Source organism: Scyliorhinus torazame, chromosome 16 (assembly GCF_047496885.1).
Source record: "Scyliorhinus torazame isolate Kashiwa2021f chromosome 16, sScyTor2.1, whole genome shotgun sequence".
NCBI lineage: Eukaryota > Metazoa > Chordata > Chondrichthyes > Carcharhiniformes > Scyliorhinidae > Scyliorhinus > Scyliorhinus torazame.
In genome coordinates this window covers 104,511,842-104,524,074 of record NC_092722.1, presented here as the reverse complement: position 1 = coordinate 104,524,074, position 12,233 = coordinate 104,511,842, and positions in this window count along the sequence as shown.

Here is a 12,233-nt window from a genome sequence, read left to right as displayed (position 1 = left end):
GCCAAAGGTCCAGCAATCTCTTCCCTGGCCTCCCAGAGAATCCTAGGATAAATCCCATCAGGACCCGGGGACTTATCTATTTTCAGCCTGTCCAGAATTGCCAACACCTCTTCCCTACGTACCTCAATGCCATCTATTCTATTAGCCTGGGTCTCAGCATTCTCCTCCACAACATTATCTTTTTCCTGAGTGAATACTGACAAAAAATATTCATTTAGTATCTCGCCTATCTCTTTAGACTCCACACACAACTTCCCATCCCTGTCCTTGACTGGTCCTACTCTTTCCCTAGTCATTCGCTTATTCCTGACATACCTATAGAAAGCTTTTGGGTTTTCCTTGATCCAACCTGCCAAATACTTCTCATGTCCCCTCCTTGCTCATCTTAGCTTTCTCTTTAGATCCTTCCTCGCTACCTTGTAACTATCCATCGCCCCAACTGAAACTTCACACCTCATCTTCACATAGGCCTCCTTCTTCCTCTTAACAAGAGATTCCACTTCTTTGGTAAACCACTGTTCCCTCGCTCGACACCTTCCTCCCTGCCTGACCGGTACATACTTATCAAGAACACGCAGTAGCTGATCCTTGAACAAGCTCCACTTATCCAGTGTGCCCAACACTTGCAGCCTACTTCTCCACCTTATCCCCCTCAAGTCACGTCTAATGGCATCATAATTGCCCTTCCCCCAGCTATAACTCTTGCCCTGCGGTGTATACTTATCCCTTTCCATCATTAACGTAAACGTCACCGAATTGTGGTCACTGTCCCCAAAGTGCTCTCCTACCTCCAAATCCAACACCTGGCCTGCCCAACACCTACCCAAAACCAAATCCAACGTGGCCTCGCCTCTTGTTGGCCTGTCAACATATTGTGTCAGGAAACCCTCCTGCACACACTGTACAAAAAACGACCCATCTAATGTACTCGAACTATATCTTTTCCAGTCAATATTTGGAAAGTTAAAGTCTCCCATAATAACTACCCTGTTACTTTCGCTCTTATCCAGGATCATCCTCGCCATCCTTTCCTCTACATCCCTAGAACTATTTGGAGGCCTATAGAAGACTCCCAACAGGGTGACCTCTCCTTTCATGTTTCTAACCTCAGCCCATACTACCTCGGAAGATGAGTCCCCATCTAGCATCCTCTCCGCCACCGTAATACTGCTCTTGACTAGCAGTGCCACACCTCCCCCTCTTTTGCCTCCTTCTCTGAGCTTACTAAAACACCTAAACCCCAGAACCTGCAACATCCATTCCTGCCCCTGCTCTATCCATGTCTCCGAAATGGCCACAACATCGAAGTCCCAGGTACCAACCCATGCTGCCAGTTCCCCTACCTTATTTTGTATACTCCTGGCATTGAAGTAGACACACTTCAAACCACCTACCTGAACACTGGCCCCCTCCTGCGACGTCAAATCTGTGCTCCTGACCTCTATACTCTCATTCTCCCGTACCCTAAAACTACAATCCAGGTTCCCATGCCCCTGCTGCATTAGTTTAAACCCCCCCCAAAGAGCACTAACAAATCTCCCCCCCAGGATATTTGTGCCCCTCAGGTTCAGATGTAGACCATCCTGTCTGTAGAGGTCCCACCTTCCCCAGAAAGAGCCCCAGTTATCCAGAAATCTGAATCCCTCCAGCCTGCACCATCCCTGTAGCCACGTGTTTAATTGCTCTCTCTCCCTATTCCTCATCTCACTATCACGTGGCACGGGCAACAACCCAGAGATAACAACTCTGTTTGTTCTAGTTCTGAGCTTCCATCCTAGCTCCCTGAAAGCCTGCCTGACATCCTTGTCCCCCTTCCTACCTATGTTGTTAGTGCCAATGTAGACCACGACTTGGGGCTGCTCCCCCTCCCCCTAAGGACCCGGAAAACACGATCCGAGACATCACGTACCCTTGCACCTGGGAGGCAACATACCAAACGTGAGTCTCTCAGGCTCCCACAAAATCTCCTATCTCTGCCCCTGACTATCGAGTCCCCAATTACTAATGCTCTGCTCCTCTCCCCCCTTCCCTTCTGAGCAACAGGGACAGACTCCGTGCCAGAGGCCCGTACCCCATGGCTTACCCCTGGCAAGTCGTCCCCCCCACAAGTATCCAAAGCGGTATACTTGTTTCTCAGGGGAACGACCGCAGGGGATCCCTGCACTGACTGCTTCTTCCCAGTCCCTCTTACAGTTACCCATCTATCTCCAATCTTTGGTGTAACTAATTCCCTGAAGCTGCTATCTATGACCCCCTCTGCCTCCCGAATGATCCGAAGTTCTTCCAACTCCAGCTCCAGTTCCCTAACTCGGTCTTGGAGGAGCTGGAGATGGCAGCACTTCCTGCAGGTAAAATCAGCAGGGACACTAACGGCATCCCTCACCTCAAACATCCTGCAGGAGGAACATTGCACTCCCTTCCCTGCCATCCCTCTAACTTTCTACCAAGATCTGGCTGACAACTAACTTAAATTTAAAAAAAAAATAATAATAATAATAAAATATGGTACTTACCTCACACCAATGGGTTTTATTATTAGGTTAGAGGAGGAGGGCGGGTGGGAGACACTACACATGAAGGGTCTCGGGTTTCCTCTCCACCAGAATTTATTGGTGAGGGTCTTCCCAGAAGTCCGCGGCTCGAACTTCCTGTTCCCGCCTTAAAACACTAAAGTTTTTTTAAAAACAGCAAAGAGGGACCGAAAACGGGACCAGGTGTTTACCGCTGAAATTGACTAGCCTGCTCCTGAGAAGGTCTCCCAGAAATCACTAACGCACTGCTCCGCTCCCGCTGAAATCGACTGGCCTGCTCCTGCAAAGACAAGTGTATTTAAAGGAGAAACTTACCTCCCAGCAATCACTTGCGCACTGCTCCCGCTGAAATTGACTAACCTGCTCCGCTCCCGCTGAAATCGACAGGCCTGCTCCTGCAAAGACAAGTGTTTTTAAAGGAGAAACTTACCTCCCAGCAATCACTTGCGCACTGCTCCCGCTGAAATTGACTGACCTGCTCCGCTCCCGCTGAAATCGACTGGCCTGCTCCTGCAAAGACAAGTGTATTTAAAGGAGAAACTTACCTCCCAGCAATCACTTGCGCACTGCTCCCGCTGAAATTGACTAACCTGCTCCGCTCCCGCTGAAATTGACTGGCCTGCTCCTGCAAAGACAAGTGTATTTAAAGGAGAAACTTACCTCCCAGCAATCACTTGCGCACTGCTCCCGCTGAAATTGACTGGCCTGCTCCTGCAAAGACAAGTGTTTTTAAAGGAGAAACGTACCTCCCAGCAATCACTTGCGCACTGCTCCCGCTGAAATTGACTAACCTGCTCCGCTCCCGCTGAAATCGACTGGCCTGCTCCTGCAAAGACAAGTGTTTTTAAAGGAGAAACTTACCTCCCAGCAATCACTTGCGCACTGCTCCCGCTGAAATTGACTAACCTGCTCTGCTCCCACTAAAATCGACTGGCCTGCTCCGGCAAAGACAAGTGTTTTTAAAGGAGGAACTTACCTCCCAGCAATCACTTGCGCACTGCTCCCGCTGAAATTGACTAACCTGCTCCGCTCCCGCTGAAATCGACTGGCCTGCTCCTGCAAAGACAAGTGTTTTTAAAGGAGAAACTTACCTCCCAGCAATCACTTGCGCACTGCACCCGCTGAAATTGACTAACCTGCTCCGCTCCCGCTGAAATCGACTGGCCTGCTCCTGCAAAGACAAGTGTTTTTAAAGGAGAAACTTACCTCCCAGCAATCACTTGCGCACTGCTCCCGCTGAAATTGACTAACCTGCTCCGCTCCCGCTGAAATCGTCTGGCCTGCTCCTGCAAAGACACGTGTTTTTAAAGGAGAAACATACCTCCCAGCAATCACTTGCGAACTGCTCCCGCTGACATTGACTAACCTGCTCCGCTCCCGCTGAAATCGACTGGCCTGCTCCTGCAAAGACAAGTGTTTTTAAAGGAGAAACTTACCTCCCAGCAATCACTTGCGCACTGCTCCCGCTGAAATTGACTAACCTGCTCCGCTCCCGCATAAATCGACTGGCCTGCTCCTGCAAAGACAAGCGTTTTTAAAGGAAAAACTTACCTCCCAGCAATCACTTGCGCACTGCTCCCGCTGAAATTGACTAACCTGCTCCGCTCCCGCTGAAATCGACTGGCCTGCTCCTGCAAAGACAAGTGTATTTAAAGGAGAAACTTACCTCCCAGCAATCACTTGCGCACTGCTCCCGCTGAAATTGACTAACCTGCTCCGCTCCCGCTGAAATTGACTGGCCTGCTCCTGCAAAGACAAGTGTATTTAAAGGAGAAACTTACCTCCCAGCAATCACTTGCGCACTGCTCCCGCTGAAATTGACTGGCCTGCTCCTGCAAAGACAAGTGTTTTTAAAGGAGAAACGTACCTCCCAGCAATCACTTGCGCACTGCTCCCGCTGAAATTGACTAACCTGCTCCGCTCCCGCTGAAATCGACTGGCCTGCTCCTGCAAAGACAAGTGTTTTTAAAGGAGAAACTTACCTCCCAGCAATCACTTGCGCACTGCTCCCGCTGAAATTGACTAACCTGCTCCGCTCCCGCTGAAATCGACTGGCCTGCTCCTGCAAAGACAAGTGTTTTTAAAGGAGAAACTTACCTCCCAGCAATCACTTGCGCACTGCACCCGCTGAAATTGACTAACCTGCTCCGCTCCCGCTGAAATCGACTGGCCTGCTCCTGCAAAGACAAGTGTTTTTAAAGGAGAAACTTACCTCCCAGCAATCACTTGCGCACTGCTCCCGCTGAAATTGACTAACCTGCTCCGCTCCCGCTGAAATCGTCTGGCCTGCTCCTGCAAAGACACGTGTTTTTAAAGGAGAAACATACCTCCCAGCAATCACTTGCGCACTGCTCCCGCTGACATTGACTAACCTGCTCCGCTCCCGCTGATATCGACTGGCCTGCTCCTGCAAAGACAAGTGTTTTTAAAGGAGAAACTTACCTCCCAGCAATCACTTGCGCACTGCTCCCGCTGAAATTGACTAACCTGCTCCGCTCCCGCATAAATCGACTGGCCTGCTCCTGCAAAGACAAGCGTTTTTAAAGGAAAAACTTACCTCCCAGCAATCACTTGCGCACTGCTCCCGCTGAAATTGACTAACCTGCTCCGCTCCCGCTGAAATCGACTGGCCTGCTCCTGCAAAGACACGTGTTTTCAAAGGAGAAACATACCTCCCAGCAATCACTTGCGCACTGCTCCCGCTGAAATTGACTAACCTGCTCCGCTCCCGCTGAAATCGACTGGCCTGCTCCTGCAAAGACAAGTGTTTTTAAAGGAGAAACTTACCTCCCAGCAATCACTTGCGCACTGCTCCCGCTGAAATTGACTAACCTGCTCCGCTCCCACTGAAATCGACTGGCCTGCTCCTGCAAAGACAAGTGTTTTTAAAGGAGAAACTTACCTCCCAGCAATCACCTGCGCACTGCTCCCGCTGAAATTGACTAACCTGCTCCGCTCCCGCTGAAATCGACTGGCCTGCTCCTGCAAAGACACGTGTTTTCAAAGGAGAAACATACCTCCCAGCAATCACTTGCGCACTGCTCCCGCTGAAATTGACTAACCTGCTCCGCTCCCGCATAAATCGACTGGCCTGCTCCTGCAAAGACAAGCGTTTTTAAAGGAAAAACTTACCTCCCAGCAATCACTTGCGCACTGCTCCCGCTGAAATTGACTAACCTGCTCCGCTCCCGCTGAAATCGACTGGCCTGCTCCTGCAAAGACACGTGTTTTCAAAGGAGAAACATACCTCCCAGCAATCACTTGCGCACTGCTCCCGCTGAAATTGAGTAACCTGCTCCGCTCCCGCTGAAATCGACTGGCCTGCTCCTGCAAAGACAAGTGTTTTTAAAGGAGAAACTTACCTCCCAGCAATCACTTGCGCACTGCTCCCGCTGAAATTGACTAACCTGCTCCGCTCCCACTGAAATCGACTGGCCTGCTCCTGCAAAGACAAGTGTTTTTAAAGGAGAAACTTACCTCCCAGCAATCACTTGCGCACTGCTCCCGCTGAAATTGACTAACCTGCTCCGCTCCCGCTGAAATCGACTGGCCTGCTCCTGCAAAGACACGTGTTTTCAAAGGAGAAACATACCTCCCAGCAATCACTTGCGCACTGCTCCCGCTGAAATTGACTAACCTGCTCCGCTCCCGCTGAAATCGACTGGCCTGCTCCTGCAAAGACAAGTGTTTTTAAAGGAGAAACTTACCTCCCAGCAATCACTTGCGCACTGCTCCCGCTGAAATTGACTAACCTGCTCCGCTCCCACTGAAATCGACTGGCCTGCTCCTGCAAAGACAAGTGTTTTTAAAGGAGAAACTTACCTCCCAGCAATCACTTGCGCACTGCTCCCGCTGAAATTGACTAACCTGCTCCGCTCCCGCTGAAATCGACTGGCCTGCTCCTGCAAAGACAAGTGTTTTTAAAGGAGAAACTTACCTCCCAGCAATCACTTGCGCACTGCTCCCGCTGAAATTGACTAACCTGCTCCGCTCCCGCTGAAATCGACTGGCCTACTCCTGCAAAGACAAGTGTTTTTAAAGGAGAAACTTACCTCCCAGCAATCACTTGCGCACTGCTCCCGCTGAAATTGACTAACCTGCTCCGCTCCCGCTGAAATGAGGAGGAATTTCTTCAGCCAGAGGGTGGTGAATCTGTGGAACTCTTTGCCATAGAAGGCTGTGGAGGCCAATTCACTGTGTGTCTTTAAGGCAGAGATAGATAGGTTCTTGATTAATAAGAGGATCAGGGGTTATGGGGAGAAGACAGGAGAATGGGGATGAGAAAAATATCAGCCATGATTGAATGGCGGATCAGACTCGATGGGCCGAGTGGCCTGATTCTGCTCCTATGTCTTATGCCTTTATAGTAACCCTGCGCTTTGATCACAGCCAATCCACTTAACCTGCTCATCTTTGGACTTTCCTATCTTTTTTAAGGAATATTTAACACTAAATCCTGCCCTCTAGTCTCTGCCAGCACCACTATACTATATTTCTAGAATGCAATCTGTGCATCTGTGCCTTTAACTTCCCTATCTTTTTTTACCATACTCTGTGTATTCACATACATGCATATTAATCCTGATTCAAATGTCATCACTTTCTCCCTTACTCTAACTTCACCTATTAATTTACTCTTCTCCATACTGGTGTTTTCTGGACCCCCAGTAGTATTTTGTGTATCCTGGTATTTCCTCTCTAATATTGCCTCTTGATTCCCACACCCCTGCCAAGGTAGTTTAAAGCCATCCCAATAGCACAAGCAGAACGCCCCACAAGGAACTCAGTCCATCAAGAACTAGAGGAAACAGATTTAATATAATGGAGAAAAAAAGAGTAGAAGTGATGTGAGGAAAAGGCTGCAATGGACTTCATGAAAGGGTGGTAGAGGCAGATTCAATTGAAGTATTCAGAAGGGAATTGGATTGCTATTTGAAAAGCGAGAATGTGCAAAGTTATGTGGATAAGGCAGGGGAGTGGGATTAGATAGGATGCTCTTTCAATGAACCATTGCAGACCTAATGGGCCAAATGGCCTCCTTCGGCACAGTAAAGTTTCTGTGATCGCTAGACTGCTATTTGCTGACTTCCTATGAATCATACGACTACGACATCATATCCTGTTGAATTAATGATTGATCGCAGGTTAAGATATGCTTCTTCAAAAATGTGTGCACATCACATCACAATACTTATGACCTTATAATGAAGGGAAGATCATTGATGAAGCTAAATGTTGGGAGAGGACACAGTGTTGAAGAACTCCAGCAGTGATGTGTTAGGACTGAGATGATTGACCTCCAACAACCACAACCACCTTTAAGCTAGCTATGACTCCAACCAGTGGAAAGCTTTCCTCTTGATTTTCTTTGGGTCCTGTGCTGCAGGCTCAACATAAAGCTCCTCGTTATCACTTCAGCAATGCACATTTACAGTCAACTACAGAATATATGGGCTCCATCCACTGGAAAGGCATAAATCCAACCCTCATATTATTTGGTCCAAAACTGCCTTGCTGCGTGACCTTCAATTAACAAGTACCTAACAAGACAGAACAAGGATAACTCACTGGCTCAAGATAAGGTTTAAGTGCATAAAATGAATTATGAGTTAGTCAGCAATCAACTTCCAAAAAGGTTTGAATTCTCTATCAGTTTACTTGAGCCCAGTTTGGGAGCTCTCACTTCGTAAGAAAGGAAATCTCAAGACATAATGACACTTTTGAATGGAATCTAGCATTTCGGGACCTCATTAATTTAATGGGAATTCCTGAAATAAATCACAAGCTAGACAAGGAATTGAAATTGATATTATTAGATAATTAACATGATGACTTCTTGCACTAGGCTATTGCTGCAGGTTGAAATCTTAAAAACTTTTAGTTTTAATATATTACCCTTAAGGCATCAAGCACAAATGTATCTTGTTGAATCTTGAACCCATTTAGCTTGTTTAATTTAATATTCTCTTCTTTCTTATTTTACAACGCTTCCATGTATAAAAATGGATTTCTGTTTCCCTTCCTACTCGTAACTCACAATGTTTAATCTATCTCTTCATATCTGAACATTTCATTGTAGTTAAACAACTGGACTGGATCAAACCTCTCAACTCTCCTCATGACCTTGAGCAAGTAAATCAGGTCACTCAGAAGTTTCCTACTTCTCCGCTTCCTGAATGTTTTCTCACAGGTTCAATTTCTCATGCTCAGAATCACTGTTGTTCGAGGTGTAATGTCTTTGTATCGGATGTTGCACTGAGGCCTCGTGCAGAGAAAATGCCATTGTACTTTGGATTGACCAAGTCTTCCGCTGTGTTCTGGCCAACATTCACACAAAGCAGATCATTCATGTGTTCATCTCATTGTATTGCAATCCTGAACCAGGCCCCAATGTTTGCTCGAATACTGGACAGGAACCCCAATACTTTTTTTTTAAATTTGTAAAGCTACGAGGAGAGGATATTTTGCTCCAGAAGTGATTCCAATCAAAAGTAGGGATATGGGATATTAAAACAAATTTTATTATTTTTTCTTTTTTTTAAATAATTTTTATTAGGTTTTTCTCAAAATATCAACAACAGAATGGAAAAGAAACCCCATAAAATTAAATACAGAACAAATTAAAACAACCCCCGTGCCCCCCTCCCCCCGATACATAAATAATAAATTAACACCCCAAGTTTAACACAAAGCAAACATAGTAAATATATACACCCCCTCAGATCTCCCAGAGCAAATAAACAAAAATAAAGTTGAAACCCCCCCCCCGCCTCCCCATCCCCGGGTTGCTGCTGCTGACCATTGTCTATCATTCGGCCAGGAAGTCCAAGAATGGTTGCCACGGCCTAAAGAACCCTTGTACCGATCCTCTTATGGCGAATTTCACCCTCTCCAATTTAATAAACCCTGCCATATCGTTGATCCAGGAATCCACGCCACAGTATTAAACTGCCTTAACATCACAGAAATGTAGTTTACAATTACCAGTTAAACATTGCTGAAGTATAAAAATAAACATTTTAACTTCTAACTGATACCTTCTTTATCTCCAATCAAGCAAAACCCATCATGGGTCAAAATTCACTTTTAAATAGAGTGAGCAAACATAAGATTACTTGCCAATTTTCAGATAGATAGATCTTTTGAGAGACTGCTTGACAAGAGATAGATCCTATCAGATGAATGCTGAATCTCTGGCAGCCTTCTGCAGAAACTGTTGTTCAACTCACAGCCAAAACCAACTAAACAGACTGCTACAGCCCTGGCACCTCCTTCCACATCATCCCCATTCCATAAGACCATAAGATATAGGAGTGGAATTAGGCAATTTGGCTTATTGAGTCTGCTCTGCCATTCGATCATGGCTGATATGTTTCTCATCCCCATTGTCCTGTCTTCTCCCCATAGCCCCTGATCTCCCTATTAATCAAGAAGCTATCTATATCTGTCTTAAAGTCACTGAGTGATTTAGCCTCCACAGCCTTCTGCGGCAAAGAGTTCCACAGATTCACCACCCTCTAGCTGAAGAAATTCCTCCTTATCTCCATTTTAAATGATCGTTCCTTCAGTCTGTAGCCATGCCCTTGGGTTCTAGTTTCTCCTACTAGTGGAAACATCTTCTCCACGTTCACTCTATCCAGGCCTCTCAGTATTCTGTAAGTTTCAATGAAATCCTCCCTCATCCTTCTAAACTCCATTGAGTACAGACCCAGAGTCATCAACTGCTTCTCATATGACAAACCGTAAATTTTGGGGATCATTTTTGTGAACCTCCTCTAGACCCCCTCCAAGGCCAGCACATCCTTCCTTAGATATGGGGCCTGACCAGACCCTTAAACAGCCTCAGAAGTACATACTTGCTCTTGTATTCGCGTCCTCTGGAATTGAATGCTAATATTGCATTTGCCTACCTAGCTGAACCCTACATGCTAACCTTAAGAGAATCATGAATGAGGACTTCTAAGTCCTTCAGATTTCCGAAGCTTTTTCCCATTTAGAAAATAGTCTCTGCCTCTATTCTTCCTACCAAAGTGCGCAACCTCATACTTTTCCATATTGTTGGATACAATCTAATGGGTTAGATTGGATTTCTAACCCATCCAATCTTTCTGCAGCCTCTCTGCTTCCCGAACACTACCTTGTATCATCTGCAAACTTAGCAACAATGCCCTCAGCTCCTTCTTAGGCTAAGTGAATGGGCTAGGGTCTGGCAGATGGAATACAATGTTGACAAATGTGAGGTTATCCATTTTGGTAGGAATAACAGCAAAAGGGATTATTATTTAAATGATAAAATATTAAAACATGCTGCTGTGCAAAGAGACCTGGGTGTGCTAGTGCATGAGTCGCAAAAAATTGGTTTACAGGTGCAACAGGTGATTAAGAAGGCAAATGGAATTTTGTCCTTCATTGCTAGAGGGATGGAGTTTAAGACTAGGGAGGCTATGCTGCAATTGTATAAGGTGTTAGTGAGGCCACACCTGGAGTATTGTGTTCAATTTTGGTCTCCTTACTTGAGAAAGGACGTACTGGCACTGGAGGGTGTACAGAGGATATTCACTTGGTTAATCCCAGAGCTGAAGGGGTTGGATTACAAGGAGAGGTTGAGTAGACTGGGATTGTACTCATTGGAATTTAGGAGGATGAGGGGGGATCTTATAGAAACATATAAAATTATGAAGGGAATAGATAGGATAGCTGCGGGCAGGTTGTTTCCACTGGCGGGTGAAAGCAGAACTAGGGGGCATAGCCTCAAAATAAGGGGAAGTAGATTTAGGATTGAGTTTAGGAGGAACTTCTTCACCCAAAGGGTTGTGAATCTATGGAATTCCTTGCCCAGTGAAGCAGTAGAAGCTCCTTCATTAAATGTTTTTAAGATAAAGATAGATAGTTTTTTGAAGTATAAAGGGATTAAGGGCTATGGTGTTCGGGCCGGAAAGTGGAGCTGAGTCCACAAAAGATCAGCCATGATCTCATTGAATGGCGGAGCAGGCTCGAGGGGCCAGATGGCCTACTCCTGCTCCTAGTTCTTATGTTCTTATGTTCTTCCAGATCATTAATGTAAATATGAACAGTTGTGGTCCCAAATCTGACCCCTGCGGAACGCCACTAGTAATCAGATGCCATTCTGAAACAGGCCCCTTTATCCACACTCTCTACCTTCTGCCAGTCAGCCACTCCTCTACCCATTCCAATAACTTTCCCCTAAAACCATGGGCTCTTATCTTATTTAGCAGCCTCCTGTACGGTATCTTGTCAAAGGCCTACTAGAAATCCAAATAGATCACATCTACTGACTCTCTTTTGTTTTACAACACAAGGTTAAGGTCCAACAGGTTTATTTCAAACACTAGCTTTCGGAGCACTGCTCCTTCCTCAGATGAATGAAGAGGTATGTTCCAGAAACATAGATATGGACAAAATCAAAGCTGCAAGGTAAATAAGTATTTACAGATCCAGAGATAGGGGTAACCCCAGGTTTAAAGAGGTGTGAATTGTCTCAAGCCAGGACAGTTGATGGGATTTTGCAAGCCCAGGTCAGATGGTGGGGGATGAATCCGGACAAATATGAGGTAATACATTTTGGAAGGTCTAATGCAGGTAGGGAATATACAGTGAATGGTAGAACCCTCAAGAGTATTGACAATCAGAGAGATCTAGGAGTACAGGTCCACAGGTCACTGAAAGGGGCAACACAGGTGG